The sequence below is a fragment of the Mobula birostris genome, chromosome 15 (assembly GCF_030028105.1).
Source record: "Mobula birostris isolate sMobBir1 chromosome 15, sMobBir1.hap1, whole genome shotgun sequence".
Taxonomy (NCBI): Eukaryota; Metazoa; Chordata; class Chondrichthyes; order Myliobatiformes; family Myliobatidae; genus Mobula; species Mobula birostris.
Genome location: NC_092384.1, coordinates 77,165,116 through 77,178,873, shown reverse-complemented (window position 1 = coordinate 77,178,873; position 13,758 = coordinate 77,165,116).

Below are 13,758 nucleotides of genomic sequence, written 5' to 3'. Positions count from 1 at the left end.
AGCAGCCTCCGCTCTCTGGGCAAAGAACTGGTTTAGGACATCAAGCAGTGTGGCGACATCATCCGGCAGCAGATTATTGGTTTTGCCCTTTGCATCCCTGATGTCCCTGTGGAGATTCCCCTGTGCTTCACTGTAGGTTTGTTTGTCTCCTGACCTGAAGGCTGCATCACGCTCCCTGAGTAGTTCCCTCACATGGCTTTTGATTGGGAAACACATTAATTGTCTTTTTTGTTATTACATTTTCTGTGCAAAACTTAATATATCCTAGGACTGAACCAACATATTCCTCCAGGTCTGCTCCCTTTGAAAACAAGCCCCTATCTGTGTTGTCAAAACAGTCCTGTAGCTTTGAGGTGGCTTCCTCAGACCACACATGTACTGTCTTGATAGTTGGTTTTACTCTGCAGATCTGTGGTCTGTAAGCTGGGGTCAGTGTGAGGGAGATATGGTCTGATTGTCCTAGGTGTGCAGATGGGGTCGCTTTGAATGCCCCTGGAATATTTGTGTCGACTTGGTCTAGTATGTTATTTTCTTGTGTCAGGAAATACACATTTTTGTAAAATTTAGGCATGACTAGTTTAAGATCTGTGTGATTGAAGTCCCCTGTTACAATGATCACTCCGTCCGGGTGAGCCATGAGCTGTTTGTTGACACTATCATATAGCATTTCCAATGATGTTAGGTCAACTGGCCTATAATTTCCTTTCTTTTGCCTTCCTCTTTTATTAAAGAGTAGAATGACATTTGCAATCTTCCTGTCCTCTGGGACCATGCCAGAATCAAATGATTCTTAAAGGTCATGACAATGCATCCATTATCTCTTCAGCAACCTCTCTCAGGACTCTGGGATGTAGTCCATCTGGTCCAGATGACTTATCCACTTTAAGACCTTTCAGTTTGCCTGGCACTTGTTCCTTTGTAATAGCAATGGCACTCACTCCTGCTTCCTGACACTCATGGACTTCTAGAACACTGCAAGTGTCTTCCACAGTGAAGACAGATGCAAAGTACCTATTAAGTTCATCTGCCATTTCTTTGTCCCACATTACTACCTCATCAGCATTATTTTCCAGTGGTCCAATATCAATTCTCACCTCCCTTTTACTCTATATAACGCTAAAAACTTTTGGTATCCTGCTTTATATTTCTGCCCTCTGCCCTTATATTTCATCAGTTCCCTTCTTATAGCTTTTTTAGTTGCTTTTTGTTGGATTTGAAAAGCTTCCAAATCACTTTTGCTATCTTATATGCCCTTTCTTTGGTTTTTATGCAGTCCTTAACTTCCTTTGTCAGCCATGGTTGCTTACCCCTACTATTTGAGAACAACTTCCTCTGAGGGACATAACTATTCTGTGCCTTGTGAACTATTCCCAGAAACTTCAGCCATCTCTTCTCTGCCATCATCTCTGTGAGCATCCTCCTCCAATCCACCTGGGCAAGCTCCTTTCTCATGCCTCTGCAATTCCCTTTATTCCACTGTGATACTGATACATGTGACTTATGCTTCTCCCTCTCAAATTGTAGTATGAATTCAATCATATTGTGATCACTGTCTTCTTAGTGTTCCTTTACATTAAGGTCCCTAATAAAATCTGGATTATTACTCAACACCAAATTAAAGATAGCCTTTTTCCAAGTAGGCTCAAGCACAAGCTGCTTTAAAAAGCCATCTCCCATACATTCAACAAACTCCCTCTCTTGCGATCTGACACAGACTTGATTTTCCCAATCCTCTTGCATATTGAAGTCCCCCATTACAATTGTGACATTACCCGTATTACATGCCTTTTCCAGATCCATTTACAATCTCAACTCCACATCTTAGCTACTATTTGGGGGCCTATACATGATTTGCACAACATTTTTTTACCCTTGCTCTTCCACCTACGAAAATTCAGCATCCTCTGACCCTATGTCACTTCTTTCTAAAGATGTAATTACATCTCTTACTAACAGAGCCACACCACTGCCTATGCCTTCATGCTTATCCTTTGATGTTAAGCTTCCAAATGTGGCCTTCTTTCAGCCACGACTCAGTGATGTCCACAACATCATACCGACCAGTCTCTAACTGCACCATGAGTTTGTCCATCTTATTCCAAATGCTACTCACATTTAAATACAGCATCTTCGGCCCTGCATTCTTCACCCTTTTGAATTTTGCCTTGTTATATCATTTAACTCTTTGCTCTGTCTGCATTTGTACCCAGTCATTAGTTTGTCTTTCCTTACATTCATGCTGCACCCATCATCTAAATGTGAACCCGCTGGCTCATCCTCATACAGGTGCCCTTCCCCCTGCTATATTAGTTTAAACCACTCCCAACTTCTCTCGTAAATCTGCCCGGAAGGATATTTGTCCCCCTCAGATTCAAGTGCAACCCATCCCTTTTGTAGAGGTTCCACCTGCCCCAGAAAAGTCAATATGGCACAGCACATAATAATGATGATGATGATGAATTTCTACTGCAGATTTGAATAAGAATTTTCTAATTAGTTGTTTCTTACATGTATCTACAGATTTGAATGGCACCATCTTCATTTTCTCTCTTCATCAAGTGGTAAGACCTCTGTCCCTCTTCTGATTCTGTTTTTTTGTTCTATCAAAAGGCGGGAGGAGAGAGAGCGCGTGCACAGCCCTCCAGTGAAAAATGATATTGTATCCGTTAAATAGGGGCCGTGGACAATTCTGATTTGATGGAGACGGACGTGAAAGCACAGAGGAACGTCTGGAGAAATTTCTGAAACGCCCGTTCGCTGCTGTTGTTACTGCGTGGTCGGGAATCTTTCGGAGGGGAGGCCTCAAAATCCCCGGCTTTGCCTGTCGTTGGCGACCGAGATGGAGGTCGAATCGTTCGGATTGAGATGGCGCTCAGTACTCGGTGTCGGAGAGCTGATCGGAGGCTCGAAGTTTTCAGATGACTCAGAGACGGATTGTGGTCGGGCATGGTAGGGAGAGTTTTCTTCCTTCTCCTGTCTGCGTGAGATGTGGGACATTTGAGAGACTTTGAACTTTTACTGTGCTCATGGACTTCTTCATCAGGTTATGGTATTGTTGCACTGTTGTAACTATACGTTATAATTAAGTGGTTTTGTCAGTTTTTTCAGTCTTGGTCTGTCCTGTGTTTTGTGATATCACACCAGAGGAAATAGTGTATCATTTCTTAATGCATGCATTACTAAATGACAATAAAAGAGGACTGTGTGTCTTCATAATCTAATATAATGATCGTGAAGCAACACTGTTTTATGCCTCATTCCTGACTTCTAAAGTAACCTTGGATTAAAACACCAGAATCCAACACCTAATATACAAAAGGTAATGATCCAATGGCTGGTAAGTAGGGTTGGTGTAGGTAGGAGGAGATTGGTCATGGTGGTGGGACACATAGACATGATAGGTTTGTGTGTTGTGTGACTTCAGAATTCCACGTTATGAAGTTCTATGAGGAGAGCTTGTACAAAGTAGGGTTGCTTGCTCAGGAGTGGCATAGGCTAATGGGAGACCTGATAGGAGGTTATATTCCTCCCAGTCCACAGATGTATCAGTTAGTAGGTTAATTAGTTCTTGTAAACTGTCCCATGATTAGGCTTGTATTAAAATAGATGGTTTGCTGGGCAGCGTGGCTCATTGGGCTAGAAGATCCTGTTCCATGCTTTATAGCTAAATAAAATAATTGAAACTAAATTATAAAATGAACAGTTCTTTTATCCCAGCATTAAAATGTCTAATACTAGAGGGTGAGACAGGAAAGTTCAAAGTAGGTGTCTGGTGCAATGTTTTTCACGGAGAGTGGTGGGCATCTGGAATATACCTTCAGGAGTGCGGGTGGAGGTAGATATGAGAGAGATCTTTAAAAGGTTCTTAGATAGTCACATGAATATGCAGGAAATGGAGGGGTAGGGACATGGTATAGTTAGAAGGGATTAGTTTAATTAAGCATCATTAGTTTAATTAGTTTGGTGCAATATCGTAAACTGAAGGGCCTGTTTCTGTGATCTACAGTTCTGAGTTCCATGCTCTCTGTTCTGTTTCTCTCTTCTGTGTTTCTCAAGTGATTCCTTCACAATGTCATGGCTAATAAATTATCTTTTAATGAATATCACTAAAACAGATTGTCTGATCATTATCACATTATCTCCAGCTGTAATCTCTGCTTTAGAACTGGGTTCTCACAGCTTTGACAGCAGAGCACTTTGGCCGATACTGAGGCTGAGTTTGGCGGTGTAGAAATGCAACTTATTTAAAGCGATGTGAGGTAGGTAACAGCTGGTTGAGCGGGGGGAGCTGCCTCAATAACTATTGGCAGTGGCGCTCTCATCTACTGTGACAAAGTTATTTCAGAGGTTGGTTATGGCTAGAATCAACTTCTGCCTAAGCAAGAACCTGGATACACTGAATTTGCCTACCACCACAATAGGTCTACAGCAAATGCAAACTCATTTGCTCTCCACTCAACCTTGGATCATTTGGACAATGGTACTACTTACATCAGGCTGCTGTTTATTGACTACAGCTCAGCGTTCAACACAATCATACCCTTAGTTCTAATCAAAAAGCTTCAAAGCCTGGGCCTCTGTACCTCCCTGTGCAACTGGATCCTTGACTTCCTCACTGGGAAACTGCAGTCTTTCTTCCTCGTTCTTTGTGCTACTTATTTAATTTAAATTTCGTGACATGTATCGGCTTGTCCAGCCTCTTCTTATAATGCATTCCCTCTAATCCAGGTAGCATCCTGGCGACCGTTTTCTGCACCCTCTCCAAAGCTTCCTATACTGGGGTGACTAGAATTAAATGCAGCACTCCAGACACGACCTAACCAGGGCTGATTAAAGGGGTTGTGAGAGGCCACAGTCTGGTCCCCTTGCACAGTGGCACTTCTCATTTTGCAGCTTTTAATTGGGGCATGTGACTAATGCTGTGAGATTCAAGAGGGGGCCGGTGATTGCCAGTGCTCTGGGAGATTTAGTTCTTGTTTAAGCAGGCAATGATACGAACAAAAGTCTTTTTAATCAGGGCAGGTTTGCAAAGGTTTGGACTCAGGCAAGATTACGCATTTCAAGTTATTTGATCAGACAGTCAGGGAGGATATGAGAGAGCCCGAGGGAGAAGGAGAAGGGCAGTTGAGAAGTTTGTCATGAAAGAAAATATTCATATTGCTCAGAAAGCTTTGTCTGATAAAGGTGGTTCCTTCTCATTAATTGTGTCTTGATTTTAATTTCATTCTCTCACAAGAGGGAATGTGAAGTCAAAGATGGGGTTAAGAAGAATGAACTATGCATAATTATATTTTCTTGCCTGCTTGCCTTTTAATTGAATCATATAATGAATGAAAACAAGATTGAAGGATTCCTTTGTACCCAAGGTCTTTTACTCTCTATCCTTCAGCATATTCGACTTAGTTTTCTATCACACAGGGGCTGCTGGCAGGGTGACAGAAAATCCAAAATATGAATGTTCTTGCAGTTGCAATTTGCTGAACACAAGCTCCACAGATGCTACATTGACTTCCAGAACTGACTTCATTAGATCCAAATTTCTGAAGTACAATTTGACTTGCCAAAGCAGCAGAGGGCAAATTTAAAGACCTTTTGCAGAGGGGAAGAATGAGGGACTTCAGCAAGAAGGTGATCTCCACTGTTAAGGACCCTTAGCATTCGGGGCACGCACTCTTCTCATTACTGCTGCTAGGGAGGAGGTACAGAAGTCCAAAGGCACACACTCAGTGTTTTAGGAACAGCTTCCCTCTCTGCCATCAGATTTCTGAATGGTAAACAGACCCACAAACGCTGCATCACACAGCCTCAGAACAGAGAGATGTCCTTTCAGAATGGAGATGAGGAGGAATTCCTTTAGCTAGAGGGTGTTGAATCTGTGGAATTTGTTGCCACGGGTGGCTATGGAGGCCAAGTTATTGGGTATATTTAAGGCAGATCTTGATAGATTCTTAATTAGTCAGGGCATGAAGGAATATGGGGAGAAGGCAGGAGATTGCGGCTGAGAGGGAAATTGGATCAGCCATGATGAAATGTCAAATCAGACTTGATGGGCCGAATGGCCTAATTCATCTCCTGTGTTGTACAGTCCTGTGGTCTTATTTCTCTCTCTTTTATTTTACAACATTCCTTACTATAACTTATGGAATTTTCATTGCTCTGTTCTGCTGCTGCAAACCCACAAATTTCATGACAAACATCAGTGATAATAAACCTAATCTGCTTCTGTACAGAGAATAGAGAAACTGGGCTTATCATAACTTCAGAGAGTCATAAAGCAATACGCACTGATACAGGCACTTTGGCCCAACACTGTATGCTGACCAAAGTGCCCACTCAGCTAGTCTCAATTTCCTGCATTCGTCCCATATCCCTCCAAACCCCACACCTCCCTGTACCTGTCCAAGTGCTTCTCAAATGATAATATTACACCTGCTGTAAACCCTTCCTCTGGCAGCTCGTTCCACGCACTCATCACTCTCAGCATGAAAAAGTTCAGAAGTTCATTTATTATCAAACTATTAAAAAAGACCACAAAACGCCCAATGAGCAGAAAAAGAAAACAAAATTCAAAGTAAAGTTTATTTTTAGAGTACATATGTGTCACCACACATAATCCTGAGATTCCTTTTCTGGGGGCATACTTAGCAAATCTATTGAACAGGAACATACACGTTTGTAGAAAAACATAGAAAACATACAGCTCAATACAGGCCCTTCGGCCCACAAAGTTGTGCCAAACATGTCCCTACTTTAGAAATTACTAGACTTCCCCATAGCCCTCTATTTTACTAAGCTCCATGTAACTATCCAAAAGTCTCTTAAAAGACCCTGTCAAATCTGCATCCACCACCGTTGCCAGCAGCCCATTCCATGCACTCACCACTCTCTGAGTAAAAAACATACCCCTGACATTACCTCTGTACCTACTCCCTAGCATCTTAAACCTGTGCCCTCTTGTGGCAGCCATTTCAGCCCTGGGAAAAAGCCTCTTATAATCCACATGATCAATACTTCTCATCATCTTATACACCTCTATCTGGTCACCTTTCATTCTCCATCGCTCCAAGGAGAAAAGGCCGAGTTCACTCAACCTGTTTTCATAAGGCATGCTCCCCAATCCAGGCAATATCCTTGTAAATCTCCTCTGCACACTTTCTATGGCTTCCACATCCTTCCTGTAGTGAGGCAACCAAAACTGAGCACAGTACTCCAGGTGGGGTCTGACCAGGGTCCTATATAGCTGCAACATTGCCTCCCGGCTCCTAAATTCAATTCCACAATTAATGAAGGTCAATACTCCGTATGTCTTCTTAACCACAGCGTCAACCTGCGCAGCTGCTTTGAGTGTCCTATGGACTCAGACCCCAAGATCCCTCTGATCCTCCACACCGCCAAGAATCTTACCATTAATACTATATTCTGCCATCATATTTGACCTACCAAAATGAACCACTTCACACTTAAACTGTAAATTGTAAACAAACTGTTCAAATACAGATAATAAATAACAATAAATAACAAACATGAAATAACAATATAACATCTATCAATATTACTATAATATATATATAGGCATCCATTAGTCTCGTGAGACCATGGATTTGCGCCTTGGAAGGTTTCCAGGGCGCAGGCCTGGGCAAGGTTGTATGGAAGACCAGCAGTTGCCCATGCTGCAAGTCTCCCCTCTCCACGCCACCCAAGGGAAGGGCACGAGGGCCAATACAGCTTGGCAGAGCAATGTGTAGTTAAGTGCCTTGCTCAAGGACACAACACACTGCCTCAGCTGAGGCTCGAACTAGCGACCTTCAGATCACTAGATCGATGCCTTAACCACGGCCACACACCAACAATATAACAGAGACCTTACATAAGTGTAGCTATCCCCTTTTGTTCAGGAGCCTGATGGTTGAGGCATTGTAACCTGGTGGTGTGAGTCCTGAGGCACCTGTACCTTCCACCTGATGGCAGCAGCGAGAAAAGAGCATGGCCAGGGTGGTGACGATCTTTGATAATAGATGCTGCTTTTCTAGGGCAATGTTTCACGTTGATGTGCTCCATGGTTGGGAGGGTCTTACCTGTGACGTACTGGGCCGAATTCACTAATGTTTGTTGGATTTTCCACTGAACGGCATTGGTGTTCCCATACCAGACTGTAATACAGCCAGTCAGCACACTTTCCACCACACATCCGTAGAAGTTTACCAAGGATTTTGATGACATGCTGTATCTCTGCATACTCCTGATGAAGTGGAGGTGCTGTTGTGCTTTCTTCACAATAATATTTATATGATGGGTCCAGGACAGATCATCTGAGATAGTGACACCCAAGAATTTGAAGTTACTGACCCTTTCCACCTCTGATTCTCCAATGATTACTGGCTCACAGGCTTCTGGTTTCCCTCTCCAGAAGTCTACTATCAGTTCTTTGGTCATAGTCAGAGTGATGATCTTGAAGCTTTAGCTCTCAGAGTCTTCCATGAAGGGAGACATCACTCACAGAAAGCAAAGAAAATAAAAGCTCAAGTCGGGGTAGGAGGGAGGGTGTAAGATTTTTGGATCACTGGGGTCCCTTCTAAGGAAGGTGGGACCTCTACAGAAGGCATGATTTGAACTTGAACGGGAGGGGGACTAATATCCTAGCGGGAAGGTTTGTTAATGTTCACAGTGAGGTTTAAACTAGAGTTGCAGGGGGATGGGAACCAGAGTAGCAGAACAGTGGAAAGATTGTGGAGGCATTGGTAAGACCTCAGACAAAGTTAGGGATCAGAAGGTTGAGCATGGTGTGACAAAATCAAAAAGGGTGAATACAGTACTGAAGGTGATGTATCTGAATGTGCGCAGTATACGGAATAAGAAAGATGAACTTGCAGCACAGTTGCAGATTGGCAGGTATGATGCTGCAGGCATCGCTGAATTATGGTTCAAAGATTATACTGGGAGCTTAATATCCAAGTTCATTGTATTGATAGGAAAGGCAGGAAGATGTCACTCTGTTGGTAAAAATAATGATATCAGTTCATAAGGAAGAGGTGACATAGGGTCAGAAGATGTTGAATCATTGTGGATAGATCTAAGGAACTGCAAGGGTGTAAAGACTCTGATGATAGTTGTATACAGACCCCCACACAGTAGTAAGGATGTAGCCTACAAATTACAATGGGAGGTAGAAAATGCATTTCAAAAGGGCAATGTTACAATAGTCATGGGGGACTTCAATATTCATGTCGATTGGGAAAATTAGTTTGGTGCTGGATACGAGAGAGGGAATTTGTTGAATCCCTACAATATAGCTTTTTAGAGCAGCTCGTGGGTGAGGCCACCGGACGATTAGCTATTCTAGATTGGGTATTGTGCAATGAACCAGAATTGATTGGTGAACTTAAGGTGAAAGAGCATTTAGAGGCAAGTAATCATAATATGATTGAATTTACCCTGAAATTTGAGAAGAAGAACCTGAAGTCAGATATATCAGTATTACAGTGAAGTAAAGGGAACGACAGAGACATGAGAGAGGAGTTGGCCAGAATTGATTGGGAAAGATGATGGCAGAACAGCAATGTCTGGAATTTCTGGAAGTGATTTGGAAGGCACGGGATATATATCTCCCAAAATGGAAGGAGTTCCCTGAGAAAAGATGGCACAACTGTGGTTAACAAGAGAAGTCAAGGCCAACATAAAAATCAAAAAGAGGGCATATAATAGAGCAAAAATTAGTGGGAAGTTAGAGGATTGGAAAGCTTTTAAAAACCAACAGAAGACAATTCAAAAGTCATTAAGAAGGTAAAAATGGAATATGAAAGTAAGCTAGCCAATAATATTAAAGAGGATACCAGAAGTTTCTTCAGATATATGAAATGTAAAAGATAAATGAGAATGAATATCAGAATACTGCAAAATGACGCTGGAGAGGTTGTAGTGGAGGGCAATGAAATAATGGACAAAGTAAGTATTTTGCATCAGTCTTCACTGTGGAAGACACTTGCCGTATGGTGGAAGTTCCAAGTGTCAGAGGGCATGAAGTATGTGAACTTACCATAACTGGAGAGAAAGTTCATGGGAAACTGAATGTAGATAAGTCACCTGGACCGGATAGTGTACATTGTAGAGTTCTGAAAGAGTTGGCTGAAGAGATCATGGAAGCATTAGTAATGACCCACAAGAATCACTGGGTTCTGGAATGGTTCCGGAAGACTGGAAAATTGCAGATGTCTCTCCTCTCTTCAAGAAGAGAGAGAAGCAGAAGAAAGGGAACCATAGGCCAGTTAGTCTGACCTCAGAGTTTGTGAAGATGTTGGAGTTGATTATTAAGGAAGAGGTCTCAGGGTACTCGAAGGCACATGATATATATATAGTCAGTATGGTTTCCTCAAGGGAGCGTTTTGCCTGACAAATCTGTTGGAATTCTTTGAAGAAATAACAAGCAGGATAGACAATGGAGAATCAGTTGATGTTGCATTTGGATTTTTAGAAGGTCTTTGACAAGCTACTACACATGAGGCCACTTAACAAGCTATAACTCCATATAATGGTATCACAGGAAAGATTCTAGCATGGTTAAAGCAGTGGCTGAATGGCAGGAGGCAAGAGTAGGAATAAAGGTAGCCTTTTCTGACAGGCTGTCAGTGACTAGAGGTGTTCTACAAGGATGTGTGTTGGGAACGATTCTTTTTACAATAAATGTGAATGATTTGGATGATGGAATTGATAGGTTTGTTGAAATAAAATTGCAGATGATATGATGATAGGTAGAGTTGCAGGTAATTTTTAGGAAGTAGAGACGCTACAGAAGGACTTAGACAGATTAGGAGAATTGGCAAAGGAATGGCAGAAGGAATATATTGTTGGGAATTATATGGTCATGCACTTCGGTAGAAGAAATGAAAGGGCCGACTATTTTCTAAATGGAGAGAAAAAATAAAAAAAAACTGAAGTACAAAGAGTCTTGGGAGTCCTTTAGTAGGATTCCCTAAAGGTTAATTTGCAGTTTTTTGAATCTGTGGTGAGGAAGACAAATATGGTGGTGGCGTTCATTTCAAAAGGACTAGGATATAAAAGCAAGGATGTAATGTTGAAACTTCATAAAGCACTAGTGAGACCTCACTTGGAGTGTTGTGAGCATGTTTGGGCCCCCTACCTTAGAAAGGACATGTTGAATCTGGAGAGGTTTTAAAGGTGATTCAGGAAAATGATTCCCGGATTGAATGGTTTGTCATATGAAAAGTGTTTGATGGTTCTGGGTCTGTATTCACTGGAATTTAGAAGAATGAGGTGTCTCCTTGTTGAAAGCTATCGAATGGCGAAAGGCCTCGATGTGGAGAGGATGTTTCCTATGGTGGGAGAGTCTAAGACCAGAGGACATAGCCTCAGAAAAGAGGGGTGTCCTTTTAGAATGGAGTTGAGGAGGAATTTCTTCAGCCAGAGAGTAGTGAATCTGTGGAATTCTTTGCCACAGGTAGCTGTGGAGGCCAAGTCTTTATGAATGGTCAGGGCATGATGGGATATAGGGAGAAGGCAATAGACTGGTGCTGAGAGGAAAATTGGATCAGCTAGGACGAGATGGCTGAGCAGACTCGATGGACCAAATGGCTCCTGTATCTTATGGTCTTCTAAACGTTGAGTGAGAGATTGTTGTATTACACTACTCAGCCAGGTTTTCAATCTACCTTATGTATGCTGATTCATCACCCCTTTGATACAGCTTTGGATTTCCAGCAACTACCGAATTTCTTGTGTTTGTGAGTGTGTTTAATAAAGTACTTAGTAGGTGTTACTACAGTCCTGCTGAAGGGTCTCAGCCTGAAATATTGACTGTACTCTTTCCCATAGATGCTGCCTGGCCTGCTGAGTTCTTCCAGCATTTTGTGTGTGTTACTTGAATTTTCAGCATCTGCAGATTTTCTCTTGTTTGTACTTAGAAGATTTGTATGCTACCAGTATGTTATATTTTTCCAGCGCCATCTAAAACCTAGAGAATCTCTTGTGGTTGTTACACTAGGGACATTTAAGAGACTCGAAAATAAGCTCATTGAGGGCTATGTGGGAGAGAAGGGCTTGATTGATCTGTGAATGGTTTAATAGATCAGCACACATCGTGGAACAAAGAGAATGTACCATTCTGTATTTTATGTTCTACAAAATTGAATTGAATTGACTTTGATAAAGTGATGAGGCATGAACGCTTGCATGTAAGGTAAACTCTACCATGGATGGTCTCAAACCCAGCTGTGAAAGGAAAAGGGTTGGTCATGGGGCTAGCAACTCCATCCTGTAAAAACCCAGAGCTTTAGAAACACCAAAAGAATCTCCAAAGGTCTCATCGCCGGGAATTGAAGGATCTTACAATGGGCTACACGTGGTGACAACGTGAAAGCCTGGCCCAGGATAGAGGACTCTGGCAAGCTGCTGCTGGTGGCTTATGTCTCAGTAGGAGGATAGGCTTAAGTAAGTAAGAAAGTGTAAGTCAGGGAAATAAGACCAGTAAGGTGGAAGACTGTAATGGTAATTGTGAAGGAATAGACTTGAGGACATTGGAAGTGGGGAAGGTTGAGATGGGTTAAGTAACTACAATGGAGTATCAATGCCAGTATTGACCAGATGGACAGAATAGCCTGCTTGGTTTCCGTTGAGTGCTGAGTATTCCGGCAACTCTGACTGTGGGTTTGAGTTTACAAAAGAAATAATGTTTCCAATATGGATTGTTCAGCCTGAGGTGAGGCAGGATTTAATTCCTGTGCTGTGCAAATTAGGTACAGCAACTCATCAGGGAGCCTTTTGATTACAGGGTTTAATCGCCTAGCCAGGGGGAAGCTACTCAAACGCGGTTAAAAAAGCTTCAGAGAGCATCTTACAGCAGCACAAATGGATATTAATAAGGGGGCAGGTGTGAAGGCTCTCCCTGGCTGTAATTCATGACTTACTGTGTCAAATGGTTCTTAAAGTCTCAGGGAGGCAGAATGGATTTATAGAAAATTAACACAGCTACCTTGTGTAGCTATTAGAATAAGCAACATTACTACAACTTGGAGCTTTGGAGTTAGTAGTTTAGTGCCGGCGTCCGCTGTAAGAAAGTTTGTATGTATCTTCCTGTGTGTGCATGGTAGCGGAGTGGTTAACACAGTGCCTGTAGTGAGTTTGCACGCTCTCCTCATGACCATGTGGTTCCCTCCGGCTGTCCAGTTTCCTGCCACAGCTCAAAGATGTTAATTGGTCATTGTAAATTGTCCCATGATTAGGCTAGGGTTAAGTCAGTGGGCTGCTGGGCAGCGTGGATCGAAGAGCGAGAAGGACCTGATTCACGCTAAATTTCCAAATAAAATCAACTGCAGAGGAAGAATTTGATAGAATCAAGAGGGTTGAAAACACTGTAGTTCTTGTGTGAGAGTGATAGGCCTTCCAGTGGGCAGCCTATATTCCCAATAATCTTCCTATGGGCTTTGTAAAAACTTCAGATAATTCCACAGATTCAATTTAGCCTAGCCTCAGGAAACAATAGGTTATATGGTACACAATGGCAGAAAAATCTAAGGCACTTTGTGTCAGGAATTTAGATTTTTTTTAGATTAACTTTACTTAGCAAACATTCATCGAAGCATACAGTGAAATGCATTGTTTGTGTCAATAGCCAATACAGTCCAACGATGTGTTGGGGGAAGCTCGCAAGTGTCGCCACACTTCCAGCACCAATATAGCAAGTACGCTACTTACTAACCATCACCCACATGTCTCTGGAAAGGGACGTCACACCCAGAGGAAATCCAC